We start from the raw sequence: 18,401 nt of genomic DNA, 5'->3' as shown, positions 1-18,401 counted from the left end.
TCTCCCTCTCTCTCTAGAATAGTTTGAGAGTGTTTATGGATGTGAAATGTGATCCAAAACTGAATCCAACCAGCTGATATGGCCTCACATCCGGCCTCAAGTGAAAAGACCAAAAAGCCCCTCATTAAACTCAAAATAGAAAAAGCAGGATTTTGTCGCTGGGCTAGTGCGCGGCGCGCTCACCCAAGGGTGCGCGGCGCGCACACTGGTCTGGGCAGAATCTGAGCCTTTTGATTTATACCACGCTTCACCCATTATACGCACATCATTTATACTCTAAGTATACTAAATATTAGGGTCTTACAACTCTCCCCCACTTAGAATCGATCACGTCCTCGTGATCCTTGTCACTTAACCAAACAGACCACACTCCACGGTCCTCAGGCATAAGTCCCAATCGGACTTTCCTAAGCAATTCTTCCCAATGAATCGCCTTTAACAACTACATCGTCACCCGTGATTTATCAAATCCACATATCCGAGCACTAAAACCATGCTCATTCCCTAACATCGGGAAAACTTAACCAATCTCGTACCGGGATATCAATCCCTTAGCGTACCTTTACAGAGTACAACGCTAAAAGCAACCAAGTCTCAATCTATGGTCAACAACCCGAAGCGATGAAGACTGATCCAAACGAATCCTTACGGATAACACCAATCACTAATCATCCCTTGTAGTGCGCAATACGACCAATATGCAACCACCGTAACATCATAAACAAACGGCTAAAACCGATAGCGCCCAAAACGACTATGGCAACGCTAATCCAAAGGTGTACAAAATCGACTATCGTCACACCCGTAACAACATGTGAGCGAAACACGGCTATCGCATCACTAATCCCACAACATGGTCCTCACGACCCCACCATCGGTGTATAAAACAACCAATAGATCAAACAACACGGTCCTTATGACCCCACCATTGGTGTATAAACAATCAATAGATCAAACGACACGGTCCTTACGACCCCACCATTGGTGTATAACCAACCAATAGATCACAACTCAACATGGCCGAAACAACCCGAGCCTGAACACATATGGAGGATGGTCGAAATAACCCGAACCTTAGTGAATTCGCACAACCCGAAATTCACCTACCCAATCCATATATCTCACAACGAAATGACCGCACAACCCGAGTCATCGTTAATACGCACAACCCGATATTCACCACCAACGCCACATAGTATAACCGAGGATGGCCGTACAACCCAAGCCTTAGTGAATCCGAACTACCCGACATTCACTACCTCAAACCATGTGTCCAACCCATAGGGACTATCGTACTACCTGAAATATTGTGAATACGAACAACCCGTTATTCACGTCCCACAACACAACTCAAGAATGGTACTCTCATTTCCCACCGGTACTCGCATTTCCCGATAATGTTATGCCATGCCGACGTAACACTACTCCCTTGATGAAGTCAGCGGACCCCGAAGGTCATGCTCCACCAATCTCAACACCGAATGAAGTCAGTGGACCCCGAAAGTCATGCTTCACCGATATAACACCACGCTCATGATGAAGTCAGCGGACCCCCGAAGGTCATGCTCCACCAATCGCATACTCCCATGATGAAGTCAGCGGACCCTAAAGGTCATGCTTCATCAAACACCAATACCATGATGAAGTCAGCGGACTCCGAAAGTCATGCTTCATCAATCAACGCCCTTTTGGCCTCGAACGACGAGTAGCGTAACATCGCGCTCTGCTACGCCATAGTGAATCCTAACGGATACCACTAACCATTCACACACTCGAGCAAGAACCACCTAAATCAAACATAGGCACAAAACAATAATTCTCTAGAAGAGAATCCGACACACACCTCCTTTAACCGAAAGATTTCACCTTGCTCACCAAACACGTCCATTATCTCTCAACGAGATTTACCACATTACCACCTCGGTGATAATTCAAATCCAAACCATAAGTACAATTTATCCGAAATTGTAATCTACCACAAATCGACCAAAACCAAGTCTCGACAACATTTTCCGGATCTACCAAAAGCATCATCCGAAATCTCACACTAAAACTTCCTCGTGCGGGAGTGTAACTCCCCCACTTGGAACTACGTTCCAATGTCACAACTCGAACAATCGTACAATGCTACCAAAGGTAGACTTTACCAACAATTGGGTTCACACGACCCATCACAATTCCTTGCTCCAACCTTGAGCATACGAAGGATTTTAACCTATCCTTAAACACTTCAAACGATAAGTGTACCACAAATTACACAACTACACTCTCGCAATCATCCAATTGCTATAGCTTGTCAACTTCACCTAGTCACTCATGTACTTAAGGGTTTCCTCTTGGTACCCTAAGTACAATGTAACCACAACACAATCGGAGTCGAACACCACGCTAGTAGGTATGAAAGAGGCACCTAATGTCGCGTCACGTAGACTCCTTTACCAACATACATCGAGATCCAACACTCGATCTCTCGGGTTTCATCCCACTCGACGAACCTCATGGTTCATCAACTTTAACACGAGAGCGACACGCTCTAACATCCGAACACCGAAGCCCACACACATGGCTTGGTAGAAACAATTCCCAATACTAAGGAATGCTTGGTTACACCAAGTCTTATGCCCTTCGCCCGACAATCAAAACGTCACCATAGGGTACTTCCATTAGGAACGTCACCCATAACAACAATATGCACAACACAAGGCATTTAACAATTCAAACTCATCGGCACAAAATAAATAATTAAAGGACGTATCTATTAAAACGAAACGTACCTCAACGTCTCCTTGCGGCATTCGCCGCCGCCAACTCGGGACAATCCGGCTTGCGATGTCCCTCTTTATGACAATAGTAGCACATTCCGTCATTACTTCTCGGCATTGTGCATTCCCACAACTTGTGGCCCCTAACACCACAATTAAAACATCTAGGTGCACGAGAATCCACCGTTCCTTTTCCCACATTACCCGTACTCGTACTTGCACCCTTATTTTTCTTACCCGGGGCGCCGTACGAATCAACCCTCCTCTTACTTGAAGGTTCACACATCTTTGATCGTGTATACGACTCGAAACCTCTAGCCAAGTTGAATAATTCCGCAAACGATTTCGCTTGACCCCGACTAATTTTACTTTTCAAGTCATCATTCATGGTCCGATAGAAATCCCCCATTAACAAACGATCATTCCCCAAATACTTCGGGCAAAAACGAGCCTTCGCCATAAAGGCCGTCTTGAGAGTATTCAAATCCATATATCCTTGTCGCAAATTTCGCAACTCATTACGCAATTCCCACAAATCGGCCGAAGTCCGGAACTCCTCGAAGAATTCCTCCTTAAATTCGTCCCACGATAAGGTCATAAACATTTTGCCACCGACAAGATTAATCTTACCATCCAACCAATCCCTTGCCCTACCCCGCAACAAACTAGTAGCGAGTCTTGTCCTCCTCTCGGGAGGGCATTCAATAGTACGAAAACACCCTTCGACATCCGAAATCCAAGTTGTGCTTATCAAAGGATCCGGTTTCCCGTCATACATCGGGGGTTTAGTCCTCATGAAGCTCTTAAGACAACCCTCCATTTCACTACTACCCCGAAATTCGGAATACTTCCTATCCATTTCTTCTCGTAACGCACCCACTTGCTCCGCAACGGCGGCCGCAACTCTAACGTTAAATTCCATATCGTTCGTCTCGATCCCGTTTCCCTTCGCCATTCTAAGGAATGCAAAGCGATTAGATCACGAGCGTATAAAGCACACATACAACACCGCCCCATCTTGCTAAACACTCGTCGTACATCACTTGCTAGACACGATTTGCACCCGTAATAAGGTTTGCAAGTCCTTATTACGCATACACGCCGTATCAGTTCGTTAATACAACGACCGTCTCGCTCGATGATAGAAACAACACAAACAAAATTCTACGCGACAAAAACACACGCGAGAATTACACCATAACACAAATAATATATTAATAATATCCGCATTACTAATATAAACGTTAGTCCACCTACAAGCAAGGCACTAACCATAACCCATTCCGACCCGTAATCCTACAAGTCACGCAACAAATTAAGCCCACACAAAAGTCTAAGTCTAGGCACCTATCTCAAGTCACCTAAATCCCTTAGACCATGCTCTGATACCACTTGTAACAACCCAACCCGTTAACCAACCAAAAATGCGGAAATAAAAAAAAAAATTAAAACTGGGCTGACCAGATGAGGTGCGCGGCGCGCACACTCACCTGTGCGCGGCGCGCACAGGGCCTGGCAGCCCGCTATCCAAAAATTCCATTTTACGCAAAAAGATCTGCGACTTCCCGACACATTTAGACCAAACGCTTTTCACAACATTTTATATTAGTTACAACTAACACGTTCCAATAATAAAATGAGTTTTACTAGACCGGGCCCACATCGGCCGTTTTACGACTTTCGTACAAAATACAAGTTTTCGACCACACGACTTCTAATACAAAATAAAGCCGAGCATGGCGATTGAGGATACGCTACCCAATCCTAATCAATCCAAAAGCAAGATCTTCTAAAGCAACTATGCGAGTCCACTAGTCCCCACGCTTACCCGAGCCACCGTCTCCAAGCAAATCTACAAAAATGTAAACAACGAGAGGGTAAGCTAACGCTTAGTGAGTGAAAATATACTACATACATATATATGCATAAAATGGACATGCCACACAAATAATCAAATACCGCATACCGAAGCATCCAAGCATAAAGGCAAGCTAGTCTAAGCATACCGTACGATCACTAAGTAACAAGCAAAATACGCATCAACAAACATAAGTTCACCAACGACGATGTGAACAACGCCAAGAAGCTACACCCGGAGGGTTAGCTACATCATGACAATACAACAATATATATATATAACAATATATAAACGAATAAGGTTAACCCCTTAACCCATTACCGAATACCAAACACCACAATGAAGATTGGCCGAACAACCCGAGCCTTAGTGAATTCGCACAACCCGATATTCACTTCTTCACCAATTCAACAACCGAGGTTGGGCGAACTACCCGAGCCTTAGTGAATTCGCACAACCCGAGATTCACTACCTCATCACAAGATGACCGAACAACCCGAGTCATCATGAATCCGCACTACCCGAGATTCACTTCTCAACATCAAACCCACGGTCATGGGATTATAAAATCCACCACATCGGGGTTATCCATATCACAACAATATCAACCCTTCCCCTTTGGGGTTATAACATCCAAATCACAACCACGTGTGATAACGTACACACAAACGTGTACCTCGCCAAAGGTAATAAACCAAAATGCACAACCGTGCCAATTGGACCTATACACAAGTCCATCAAATCCACCTATATGTGAAGTGAGCTCTATAACCGAGAACCACTTCACCCGACCCGCACCCATCCTACACATACATATGCACATAGGATATTAACACTCACATTGTTGCCTTAATGAATGCTTCCAAGTAATCCGCGACTCGTCAATGGAAAGTACCTATTCCATTATCACAAATACAACAATACATAATTAGGGTTGACTTACAAACCAACCCAATTCGACACTTAGTGCCATTTTGACCCAAATGCACTTCCAAGCACAAAACGCGCCCAAACTAACCAATAATCACTAACACTAGTGACAATGGTCCTAATAAACCAAATGAACCCAATCTTAAGTGTCAATGGTCCTAATAAACCAAATGAACCCAATCTTAAGTGTTAAACACTTATCAATCTCAAAATTAGCCATAAACCCTAATTTTGACTCAATTCCAAAATTAGTCTTTCAAATACATAAAACGGGTTCTAACACTTTCATAATCACTAAACCTAGTGATTAAACCCAAATTCAAGTTCTAATCATAGCCAATTTGTTCACCAACCCAAAATCCACCAACAATAACAATAAACCCGATTACAAGCAACACTAAACTCACTTCATGAGTTTAAATGGGTTTATCAACAATTTAAGTTCAAACCCTAACTTGAATATCAAAATCAAACAATGAAATTCCGAGTTAGAACATACCACAACAACCAAAACGAAGCTAGGAACGAGGTGAACAACTTTAACACCCGAGACTTTGATCAATTCAAGCTCCTTCTTCACCAAAACCCCAAATCTCTCTCTAGATTTCTCCCTCTCTCTCTAGAATAGTTTGAGAGTGTTTATGGATGTGAAATGTGATCCAAAACTGAATCCAACCAGCTGATATGGCCTCACATCCGGCCTCAAGTGAAAAGACCAAAAAGCCCCTCATTAAACTCAAAATAGAAAAAGCAGGATTCTGTCGCTGGGCTAGTGCGCGGCGCGCACACTGGTCTGGGCAGAATCTGAGCCTTTTGATTTATACCACGCTTCACCCATTATACGCACATCATTTATACTCTAAGTATACTAAATATTAGGGTCTTACAAAAGTCTAGATCTAACATAAGTGTACAAAGTTATATTTAAAGAAAACTTATTTATACGTTCTTGAACTTTCAAGTTAACTTTTAGTTCAAGATTATTGAGATCAATACTAACTTGTAGTACTTGACCATTTAAACTAATTACATGAAATTAAAGTGCAAGAATGAAGAAGTAAACTAAGTAAACAAGTAATTTGTTCATGGTTGTTCATACTTTAAAGATTCAAACCAAAGTTTGATCTTTAAGGAAGTAAACTTAATCACAAGTATGACTTTAATCAACACATAAACTTACAATCTTTCAAGAAATTAAATGTAGAACATAACTAGTAAGTTAGGTTCTTATGTGTTCTTGTTAATACAAGATAAATGGAGAATGAAACTAGTAAGTTTGATTCTTGAAACTAGTATGTAAATAATAAATAACAACAAGTAACAAAGTAACAACAACAATTAACAAAACTCGAGTAATTAAACAACATCAAAGATCAAAAGATGATGATGATGATACATGTGTATGTGTTTCGGTTTTTGGCCAAGAAAGAAGAGAGAAAAGAGCTTGTTACTTACAACATTTAGAGAGAAAAGTGAGAGAGAAAGTTGAGAGAATTTTGCAAGTAAAGTGTGTGTGTGTAAATGAGAGAATGGAACAAGTGAGTAGAAGTAATAAAAAAAATGAAATAAAAACTCCTCCTAGCCATTCAAAACCCACGGTTTTGGGAGAGAAGAGAGGGAGGGAAATGTTTGTTGGTTACTAGCATGAAAAGCCTTACAAAAGTTGGATAAAATGGGTGCATGCATGGGGAGAACAACTAACTAGATTCCAAGTATCCTTAAACTAACTAGTTATAATTAAATGGATACTTACATGAATGAATGGGCTAAATAAGTTCATTAAAGTGTAGGGTGGGCTTCTAAAGTCCACTAATACTAATAAAGGCCCAAGTTTAAATAAAAGCCCAAGTATGTATGTAATTAACAAGTTTATCCAATTAAAAGCCCAAGTAACTAACTAATAACTTTAGTTAATTAAAATGATTAATAAACTTAATCATGAATGCAAATAATATCTAAAAATATTATTCGTGAAAGTTTCGTGTGTCACAAAGACGTTTCGGGCAATTAAAGTCAAGTACGGGCAATCATGGCAACAAGTAAATGTAATAACATACATTCGTTTAATCACACGTATTAATAATAATAAATATTAATAAATAAACGTTGGAAAATCCAGGGTCGTTACATTATCCACATGTTAAAGAAAATTTCGTCCCGAAATTTAAGCTGAGGTAGATGGAGGAGTCGGGAAAAGGTGAGGATACTTCCGTATCATTTGATCCTCTCGCTCCCAAGTAAACTCAGGTCCTCGTTTGGCATTCCATCGTACTCGAACGATCAGAATCTTGTTGCGTTTCAAAGTTTTGATCTCACAATCCATAATTTCAACAGGTTCCTCCACAAAGTGGAGTTTGTCATCAATCGTAAGTTCTTCAAGTGGTATGATAAGTTCAGGTGCAGCAAGACACTTCTTCAAGTTTGACACATGGAAGGTAGGATGAACTGAGCTCAATCGTGCTGGTAGATCTAAACGGTAAGCAACGGGTCCAACACGTTCCAAGATTTCAAAAGGACCAATGTATCGTGGGTTCAACTTTCCACGTTTTCCAAAATGAATCACACCCTTCCAAGGTGCAACCTTTAACATTACACGGTCGCCGATGTTGAAGTCAAAGTCCTTACGTTTAAGATCGGCATAACTCTTTTGACAATCGTGGGCAGTCTTAAGTGTAGCTTGAATCTGAGCAATCTTCTCCGTTGTTTTGTGGACTACCTTTGGTCCGGTGATTTGATTTTCGCCTACTTCGGCCCAACAAATAGGAGATCAGCACTTGCGGCCATACAATGCTTCAAAAGGCACGGCAATAATGCTCGAGTGATAACTGTTGTTGTACGAGAATTCGGCTAGTGGTAAATGCCTTTCCCAGGCCTTTCTAAAATCAATGACACATGCACGCAACATGTCTTCCAATGTCTGAATCATTCGTTCACTTTGCCCATCAGTCTGAGGATGATAAGCAGTACTCATGTCAAGACGAGTTCCCATGGCTTCTTGCAAAGAACGCCAAAATCTAGAGGCAAAACGGGGATCGCGATCGGAGATGATCGATAAAGGTACACCGTGTCGTGATACAACCTCCTTAATGTATAATTGAGCAAGTCTTTCCATCGTATCAGTTTCCTTCATCGCTAGGAAGTGTGCAGATTTGGTAAGGCGGTCAACAATAACCCAAATAGTATCGTATCTGCCCACCGTCTTTGGCAGCTTAGTAATGAAATCCATTGTGATTCTTTCCCACTTCCATTGTGGGATTTCTGGCTGTTGAAGTAACCCAGAAGGTCTCTGATGCTCGGCTTTAACTTTCGAACAAGTCAAATACTTCCCAACATAAGTTGCAATGTCCTTCTTAAGATTCGGTCACCAATACTATTCTTTAAGGTCGTGGTACATTTTGCCCGCTCCAGGATGAATCAAATATCTCAATTTGTGTGCTTCATCAAGTATAAGGTTCCATAGATCTCCATAAAGAGGTACCCAAATTCTTCCGGTATAGCATCGGAGTCGAGACTCCCTAACCTCGAATCGAGAGACAAGTATGTTCAAATGTTCGTGAGATATGTTCTCCTCCTTGAGAGCCTCAACTTGGGCTACTCTGATCTGGTTGTTGAGGTTCGAATGGATGGTGATGTTCAGAGCCCTAACACGAAGAGGTGCCATCATCTCCTTTCGGCTTAAAGCGTCAGCTACAACATTGGCCTTGCCAGGGTGATAACGGAGTTCACAATCGTAGTCGTCGAGCATCTCGATCCATCGATGCTGTCTCATATTCAGTTGCTTCTGATCAAAGATGTGCTGGAGGCTCTTGTGATCGGTGAAGATAGTGCTCTTAGCTCCATACAAATAGTGTCTCCACAATTTAAGCGCAAAGACAACGGCTCCAAGTTCAAGATCGTGAGTAGTGTAGTTCCGCTCGTGAATCTTCAATTGGCGGGAGGCATAGGCAATAACTTTTGATCGTTACATCAGTACACAACCAAAACCACTCTTCGAAGCATCGCAATAAACAACGAAATCGTCACTGCCTTCGGGAAGCGATAGAATAGGTGCGGAGGTTAACTTCTTCTTCAAAGTTTGAAATGCTGATTCGTGTGCGGGTTCCCAAATGAACTTCTTGCCCTTGTGAGTCAGCGCGGTCAAAGGACGCGCAATCAGAGAAAATCATTCGATGAATCTTCAGTAATAACCTGCGAGACCTAGGAATTGGCGAATGTGAGTTGGAGTAGTGGGGGTCTCCCACTTGCTGATGGCTTCAATCTTGGTGGGATCAACTTTGATACCCTGGTCGCTCACAACATGACCCAGAAATTGAACTTCCTTCAACCAAAATTCACACTTGGAAAATTTTACGTAAAGTTGCTCTTGTCTCAAGAGTTCAAGTACTAGTCGGAGGTATTGCTCATGTTCTTCTTCGCTCTTTGAGTAGATGAGGATATCATCTATGAAGACGATAACAAACTTATCCAAGTACGGCTTGCAGACACGATTCATGAGATCCATGAACACGGCAGGTGCATTTGTCAAACCGAATGGCATCACGAGAAATTCATAATGACCATAACGGGTCCTGAATGCAGTCTTCATCACGTCACTTTCCTTCACCCTCAACTGGTGATAATCGAATCGCAAATCGATCTTCGAGTAGACACTCGATCCTTGTAGTTGATCAAAAAGGTCGTCAATTCATGGAAGAGGATACCGATTCTTGATTGTCAATTTGTTGAGTTCCCGGTACTCGATACACATATGGAAGGATCCATCCTTCTTCTTCACAAATAACACAGGTGCGCCCCAAGGCGAGAAACTTGGTTGGATAAAAACTCGATCTAACAGTTCTTGTAGTTGACTCTGTAATTCTTGCATCTCGGAAGGTACGAGTCTATAAGGTGCGCGAGCTACATGTGCAGCTCCTGGTACTAAATCAATCTGAAACTCTACTGCTCTCTGCGGCGGATATCCAGGCAATTCCTCTGGGAAGACATCGGAAAATTCGTTCACAATTCGAACGTTGTTCACGCTCTTCACCTCAGTTTCTACCGCTTTCACAAGTGCTAGGACAGCAAAACGTCCCTTCTTCATAATCTTTTGCGCTTTCACGCAACTAATGAGGTTCAGCTTCGAGGTACATCTCTCTCCGTAGATGATCAGTGGTTCGCCATCTCCTTGTGGTATGCGAAGTGCTTTATCTCCACAAATAATATCGGCTCTTATCTTGCTCAACCAATCCATACCGACGATCACGTCAAAACTTCCCAGTTTGATAGGTATCAAATCAATTTCGAAATCTGCACCAGCTATGTTGATAATAGCTCCTCGACTAATGTGGTCAACCTTTTCAAGTTTTCCATTGGCGACCTCGACAAGCATACTCTCTTTTAACGGGACTACTGACCAATTAATCTTATCGCAAAAATGTCTACATACATAACTTCTATCCGCACCAGCATCAAACAAGACAGAAGCTAAAAGATTGTTAATTTTGAATATACCTGTCTCCAAATCGGGGTTATCGTGCGCATCCCTTGCATTAACATTAAAAGCTCTACCACGGGGCGGTCCGCTGTCTTTTCGTTTGTTTGGGCACGCATTTCTGAAATGGCCTGTCTGCCCGCATTCGTAGCACTTCTTCGGCCCATTGGTGTTTGGCTTCCCATTCAAAGTGGTGACCTTGCAGTCTTTTCTGATATGCCCAGACCGTTGGCACTTCTCGCAGACAACATTGCAATACCCAGTGTGGTTTTTGTAACACCTCTTGCATTGTGGTAAGGTTCCCTTGTAGTCCGGGTTTGAGTTGGTGTTGTTGTTGGGGTGGCCACCGTTGTTGTGCCTCTTGGCGGGGGTCTGGTCATAGGTTCTCCCCCTGTTGTTGTGGTTGTTGTTGTTGTTATCCCACTTTCACTTTTCGCTACTACCAGCTTCAAACTTAGCCTTCTCCGGCTCATCAATGGTTATCTGATTCATTAAAGTATGCGCCATGCGCATCGCTTCGGGAACATTCGGTGGCTTGGACGAGGTGACATTTCCCTTAATGCTCTTAGGGAGTCCCCAGAAGTATCTTTCCATTCGCTTGAATTCTGGGGTGACCATTGTCGGACACATCAGGGCTAGTTCCAAAAATCTGCTGTTGTAACCATCAAGGTCGTTCCCAACGGCCTTTAACTGCATGAATTCCATCTCCATCTTTTGTATATCGGTTCTCGGACAATACTCATCAATCATGGCCGCTTTGAATTCCTCCCATGGCGTAGCATATGCCTCATCGATACCTTTCGCTTGAGCTAATGTGTTCCACCACGTTAGTGCACCATCAGATAGCGTGCAAGATGCAAACTTGGTCTTATTGTCCTCCGAACAGTTGCTAACTCAGAATACTGATTCAAGTTTCTCGAACCACCTGGTGAGACCAACCGGTCCCTCGGTTCCACTGAAGTTATGTGGTTTGCAGCTCTGGAATTCCTTGTAAGTACACCCATTTCGAACGGGTGGGATAACCGGTGGTGGTGGCGGTAGAGCTTGGAGGTTTCTTTCTCCTAGGGCTGCGGCTACACGTTCTTGGATCATCTCTTCAATTTGAGCAGCAGTAGGTGTGGATCGACCGTTAGCCATGATGTTCTAAACAAAAATTTTGACTCAAGTCAAAACCCAGCATTCAATACAGTATATAGTAACCAACATGGAATCAAAATATCACATGTTATTAAATAACGCATCTAGGTACAAATACCACAGAATCATCATACAATAATGTAAATAGAACATCGTGCAAGAATTAAATAACGCAAAGTTCCATTCATTAATAATAATAAGTTTCATACATCTGAATAAGTCCGTACAATACATAAGTGAAACATAAAACTACAACTAGATTTCATAACGAAATCTAAATACAAAAGTCCTCCGGTGAAGGTGGGTGAAGGATGTCCATAACCTGAGACATCTGCTCCTCAAGCTTAGTAACCCGAGCTCGGAGAATCTCCACCTCCCTTGTCAATTCCTCGACAGTGGGAGCTGGTGGGGCGGGCGGTGCTGGTGGTGCTGGTGGGGCCATTGGAGCGGATGGTGCTGGTGGAGCGGGTGGTGCAGACCGCACTAAACAGGGTACAGATGTCCCAGCTCCAGAAATAGTCAGCACATAACGAGGTGCCTTACGTATGAGTGGGTCGGCAGGGTACGGCACAAGCCGCTTACGGGCAGTAACCCTCCGACGTCGACCAAAAGCGTCAGTGAAAGCACGACCTCCATTCACCTCTGGAATGACGGTGCCATCAGGACGGTACCGCTTCTTCGGCGGGGTAGAGGGTGCCTGTATAGGTACGTCATTAAGGTTCTCTTCGTCGGAGTCACTGGAGTCATCTGTAGAGGAGTCATCAGATGAAGGATCATCAGAATCATGTGGTGGTGACACGGGTGGCTGAACTGGTCGTCCATGAACGACCATCATCTATCTGTATCTGAATGGCGGAATCGGCACTAAACGTCCATCTGGAGAGCGTCGGCACGGCATGCGCATAGGGTTACGGAATGGCCCTTCCCCGAACTCCGCGGGAATCACAACACCACCGATGCGGGGCTGTAACTCCGAGGGTCCGGGAGCAGACGGAGCTGGAATCTCCGTAGGGTTCACGTGCCCGTCAATAGTAGCTACTGGTGCAGGCGGCTGGCTGCTAGTCCCGGAAGATGAAGCGCCGGGGCCACTCGTGCATATCGGGATCGGTGGATCGGCAGCAGCAGCAGGTGGGGTAGCTGACGAGTCTAAACTGTCCAAAACGATAGCAGGTGGTACATCCGACATTTGAACAAGGAAAAATAAATTTTCCATGTCAGTAAGTCATAAAGCAAGCACGTATTAAGCCAACAGTTTAAATCATGTATAACAATAAGTAGCATGGCAATAATAACGAATCGTACAGAAATAGCATGCAATCGAAAGCAAGTGATATCATACAGTAGTGAAATCATGTAGTAGCATACGGCATATAGCAGTAAAAGTAAGCAGTAGCATGCAGTAAGTTCAGCGGAAACAAGTAAATTAGCAAGTTGTAGATTAGTCCTTGTAAGACCCGAGTATTCGTAGTGTACATATGTGTATATAAGTGTATTGTGCGGTACTTGGATCGGGGTTTGGTTGTATATATTTTAAAAGGCAAAAGAAGCTGGACTAGGAGGGTTGCGCGCCGCGTGGCCTAGTGGCGCGCCGCGCCATCTGTTTGTGACAGAATCCTCTTTTCCTTTTAATTAGACAATTGGAGGGCATTTTGGTCAATTCACTTTGGAGCCCGAATTTAATACCTTGGATCAGTTTTGGAGCTTCATTCACTCCACTTCCAACAACCTTATCCTCTCAAATTCAATTTCTAGTGAGAGAGTGCATCCTTGAGTGAGAAAGCTTCATTAGAGCTTGAAGGAGGTTGAATCGGGTCTTGGTGCAAGTTCTAAAGTCGTTCATCTAGTCGATAGCTACGTGGTGATTGTGTTGGTAAGTTATAAAACCCAATTTCCTACTTTAATTGCATTAGGGGTTAAGGTTTGGGTTATTAAGACTCATAAAACCCATTTGCTAGTAAATTAGGGGTTTCTTGGGGAATTTGGGTCATGAAGACTCAAGGATGACCAATTAGGGTTTTCAAAGTGTTAAATTAGATTATGAACCTAAATTGGTTAGTTTATGTACTAGAACACCTTAATGATATGTGAATGGGTGTTATTTGGGTTTGGATGACCCAAATGGGTGTGTTGACCTTGAAATGGGTCAAATGGGTCTTTAATGACCTAAGTGGCCTTGCATGTATGAAAACGAGTTAACTTCGTGGTTAAAAGTGTGTTAATACCTTAATTGGCTAAAGTTAGGGTTTTTGGTGATGTTAACCCATTATTAGGGTTAAAGGTGCAAAATGGGTCGGGATTCCACTTAGGGTCAAAAGACTCTAGATTGTTAAGTGAGTTGCTTGACCGACTTGAGTTGTGAATTGATTATGTGCTAAAATGGAATAGGTACGTTACATTGACGTTGCAAGTGCGGTTATCTTACACGAAGACTTCGAGGTGAGTGGAATAATTATATGCGTATGTATATAATGTATCTATTTGTCGTAGCGTGAAAGGTGTAGTGTCGAGGTGTTAAGACACCACGTTTCACGTGAAGAGTGTAGCATCGAGGTGTTAAGATGCCACTCGGGTGTAGCATCGAGGTGTTAAGATGCCACCTAGGAGTGTAGTGTCGAGGTGTTAAGACACCACTCTGTAAAATAATGAGTGAAGCATCGAGGTGTTAAGATGCCACTCGGGGTGAAGTGCCAAGGTGTTAAGGTGCCACCCTAGGGGTTAGTGGTGCGAGGTGTTAAGTGCCCTAACGGATGTTGTGAACACCGATGGCGTTTTCGCGAGCGCCGTTCCCTTGTACTATTGGTTAACCATGGTTATTTGTGTTGTAAGCATATTATATTATTCAAGTTATATTTATATGCGGTTGTATTGCTAGCTTGTGGTATTGGAGATTTATAGCTTGATATTGCGACGATAAGCTAATGTTGTTTGCTAGCATGTTTGGGGTTGTGTAAGTGTATGCAAGTAGGTATAATTATATATGTATTCGTATAATTATTGCATTCACTAAGCTTTGCTTACCCTCTCGTTGTTTACCATTTTATAGGTTCGGTTTTGGACAAGGGTAAGGGCATCGTTTTGGACTAGAGATCCCGCTTGATGCTAGGGGACGCTTTTGGCTTTAGTAGCTCTTGGAGTTTGACCGATAGTTGGGTAGTTTAATCCCAAATGCCATGCTCATTGTGTAGTTTGGAACTTAAACTTTTGGTGGTCGAAACTCGTACATTTGTATTAAACTCGTAAAACGGCCGATGTGGGCCCCGCTTGTAAAACTTTAATTTTATGTTTGAAACATGTTAGTTTTACATATTTGGTAGTATGGTAAAGAGCGTTTTGTCTAAAAGTGCCGGGAACTAGTCAATCTTTTCGCGGTTAAAAAGTCCCGGGGACAGCCAGATATGGCGCGGCGCGCGGGCCATATGGCGCGGCGCGCCGATGGTCTGCAACAGAATTTTTTTTTTTATTTTCGTATTTTCACAAGGTTTTGTCGGGTGTTGGTTTGGGTTGTTACAGTCCTATTAGTGAATCCTACTAGGGTTGGTCTTAGACTCACTAATGCAACCTAATTCCCTACAACCAATGCTCTGATACCAAAATGTGACGCCCCGTACTAAATCATCATGTACGGACCATCAACAACAGGATCATTACAAGGTTAAGTACTATATGCATTTTCAAAAAGAGTTTTGCATTCACTAATAAAGTGATGTCTAAACCAACATCGAATGTTTTACAATCCAAAAGCATGCTTCACTAAGTAGAAGCAAATAATAAGTGTATGTGACCACAACGGTCGTTACAAGTCATAGTTCAAAAGTACTAAAGTTTGAATGCAAGGTAAATTAGTTCATGCGATGACAACTCTAAGCAGCGGGTGTCTACAGCACGACTAGTACACAGCGGAAGCTAACCTCAAGCACCTGAGAAAAACATGCTTAAAAACGTCAACACAAAGGTTGGTGAGCTATAGTTTAAGTATAACAGCAAGTAAGGTAGGCCACGAGATTTCAGTGCTTCAAAGAGCTTTTCAAAACAGTATGATAAAGTATATGTTAACCGTGGGCACTTGGTAACTAACTTAACGTTTATTCCACCCTTAAAGTACACTTGACAAGTGCATATGTCTACGAAGTATTAAACACCCATTAAATGCTAGCGCTACTAGCCTGAGTGGGGATGTCAAACCCTATGGATCCATATCTAAGATTCGCGTTCATGGTTCAAAAACCAATGATTAAACGTTACCGAGCTAAAGGGAATGTTTATGCCGTTGTATAACCCACACATATATAAGTTTAAGTACTCGTGCCTAGTATGTAAAACATAAAATCCGTATGTATTCTCAGTTCCCAAAATAAGTTAAAGTAAAAAGGGAATGATATAACTCACAATGATAATGTAGTCGTAAAGTCGAGTCGGGAAAGGTGTGCAAGTAATCGGTCCGAAAGTCCTCAACCTAAGTCAAATAGTACTAAGTCAGTAAATCGTCCGAATAGGTTTAAAAGTATGTAAATAAGGTCTTAAGGGTCATCATCATTCATCATCAAACAAAAGGCGTAAAGTAAGTTTCGTTTATGAAAGTAGTTTAAAACAAAGGCTGACTTCGATCAGTCACCACGGCCTCTACCCTTACTGAATTAAGGTGATACCAGTGGCCATGGCTCCGTATATGAGTCGTTTAAGTGTGGTAAGATTTACAGAAGAAAAATCATCTTTGTTTAACCGTGGCGATGGTCTAAGTGCGAGTAGGTCAGAAATTTCTGCACAACGTAAAAAGGTAATAGTGACGATCAGAGGGCCATAAATCCTAAATCGTAACTCGGATTAAGTCAAGTCCTATATGAAAAGTTATCTAATCAAAAAGATATATTTTAAAATCAAGGTTACAGTAGCCCAGGTTTATTGGTCTGTTACAGAAACAGCAGAACAGTAGGCTGTAAACAGAAACAGAAAGATAAATGGGTTCCGGTGGGTTTTGGTGCTTGATGTTCATCATGGTTCTCATCCTTGATGCATATAACTTCAAGTGTACAACTCATTGATGTGTTTACATCATCTTTACCAAGTTTTCACCATCATAACACTTGTGTAAGTCCAAGACATGTAGCACAACTCACTTAAGAGTTGTATGAAGTTTGATGAACTAAAGTTACATCAAGGTCTTAGATCTAACACTTACATGAACTTTAAAACTAATATTTAAGTTACGAACTTGAAAGTAAACTAACTAATCAAGATCTTAAGATGTAGAACATAGTTCTTAGTTTGATCTTGAAGATCCAAGACTCAAAAGTCTAGATCTAACATAAGTGTACAAAGTTATATTTAAAGAAAACTTATTTATATGTTCTTGAACTTTCAAGTTAACTTTTAGTTCAAGATTAATGAGATCAAGACTAACTTGTAGTACTTGACCATTTAAACTAATTACATGAAATTAAAGTGCAAGAATGAAGAAGTAAACTAAGTAAACAAGTAATTTGTTCATGGTTGTTCATACTTTAAAGATTCAAACCAAAGTTTGATCTTTAAGAAAGTAAACTTTAAAGTTTACTTCATGAATCACAAGTATGACTTTAATGAAATGTCCCGTTCTTATTGATTAAAAACGTTCCATATTAATTGATTTCGTTGCGAGGTTTTGACCTCTATATGAGACGTTTTTCAAAGACTGCATTCATTTTTAAACAAACCATAACCTTTATTTTATCAATAAAGGTTTAAAAAGCTTTACGTAGATTATCAAATAATGATAATCTAAAATATCCTGTTTACACACGACCATTACATAATGGTTTACAATACAAATATGTTACAACAAAATAAGTTTCTTGAACGCAGTTTTTACACAATATCATACACGCATGGACTCCAAATCTTGTCCTTATTTAAGTATGCGACAGCGGAAGCTCTTAATAATCACCTGAGAATAAACATGCTTAAAACGTCAACAAAAATGTTGGTGAGTTATAGGTTTAACCTATATATATCAAATCGTAACAATAGACCACAAGATTTCATATTTCAATACACATCCCATACATAGAGATAAAAATCATTCATATGGTGAACACCTGGTAACCGACAATAACAAGATGCATATATAAGAATATCCCCATCATTCCGGGACACCCTTCGGATATGATATAAATTTCGAAGTACTAAAGCATCCGGTACTTTGGATGGGGTTTGTTAGGCCCAATAGATCTATCTTTAGGATTCGCGTCAATTAGGGTGTCTGTTCCCT

Source organism: Rutidosis leptorrhynchoides, chromosome 11 (assembly GCF_046630445.1).
Source record: "Rutidosis leptorrhynchoides isolate AG116_Rl617_1_P2 chromosome 11, CSIRO_AGI_Rlap_v1, whole genome shotgun sequence".
NCBI classification, from domain to species: domain Eukaryota; kingdom Viridiplantae; phylum Streptophyta; class Magnoliopsida; order Asterales; family Asteraceae; genus Rutidosis; species Rutidosis leptorrhynchoides.
Note: the sequence above shows the minus strand (reverse complement) of the source record.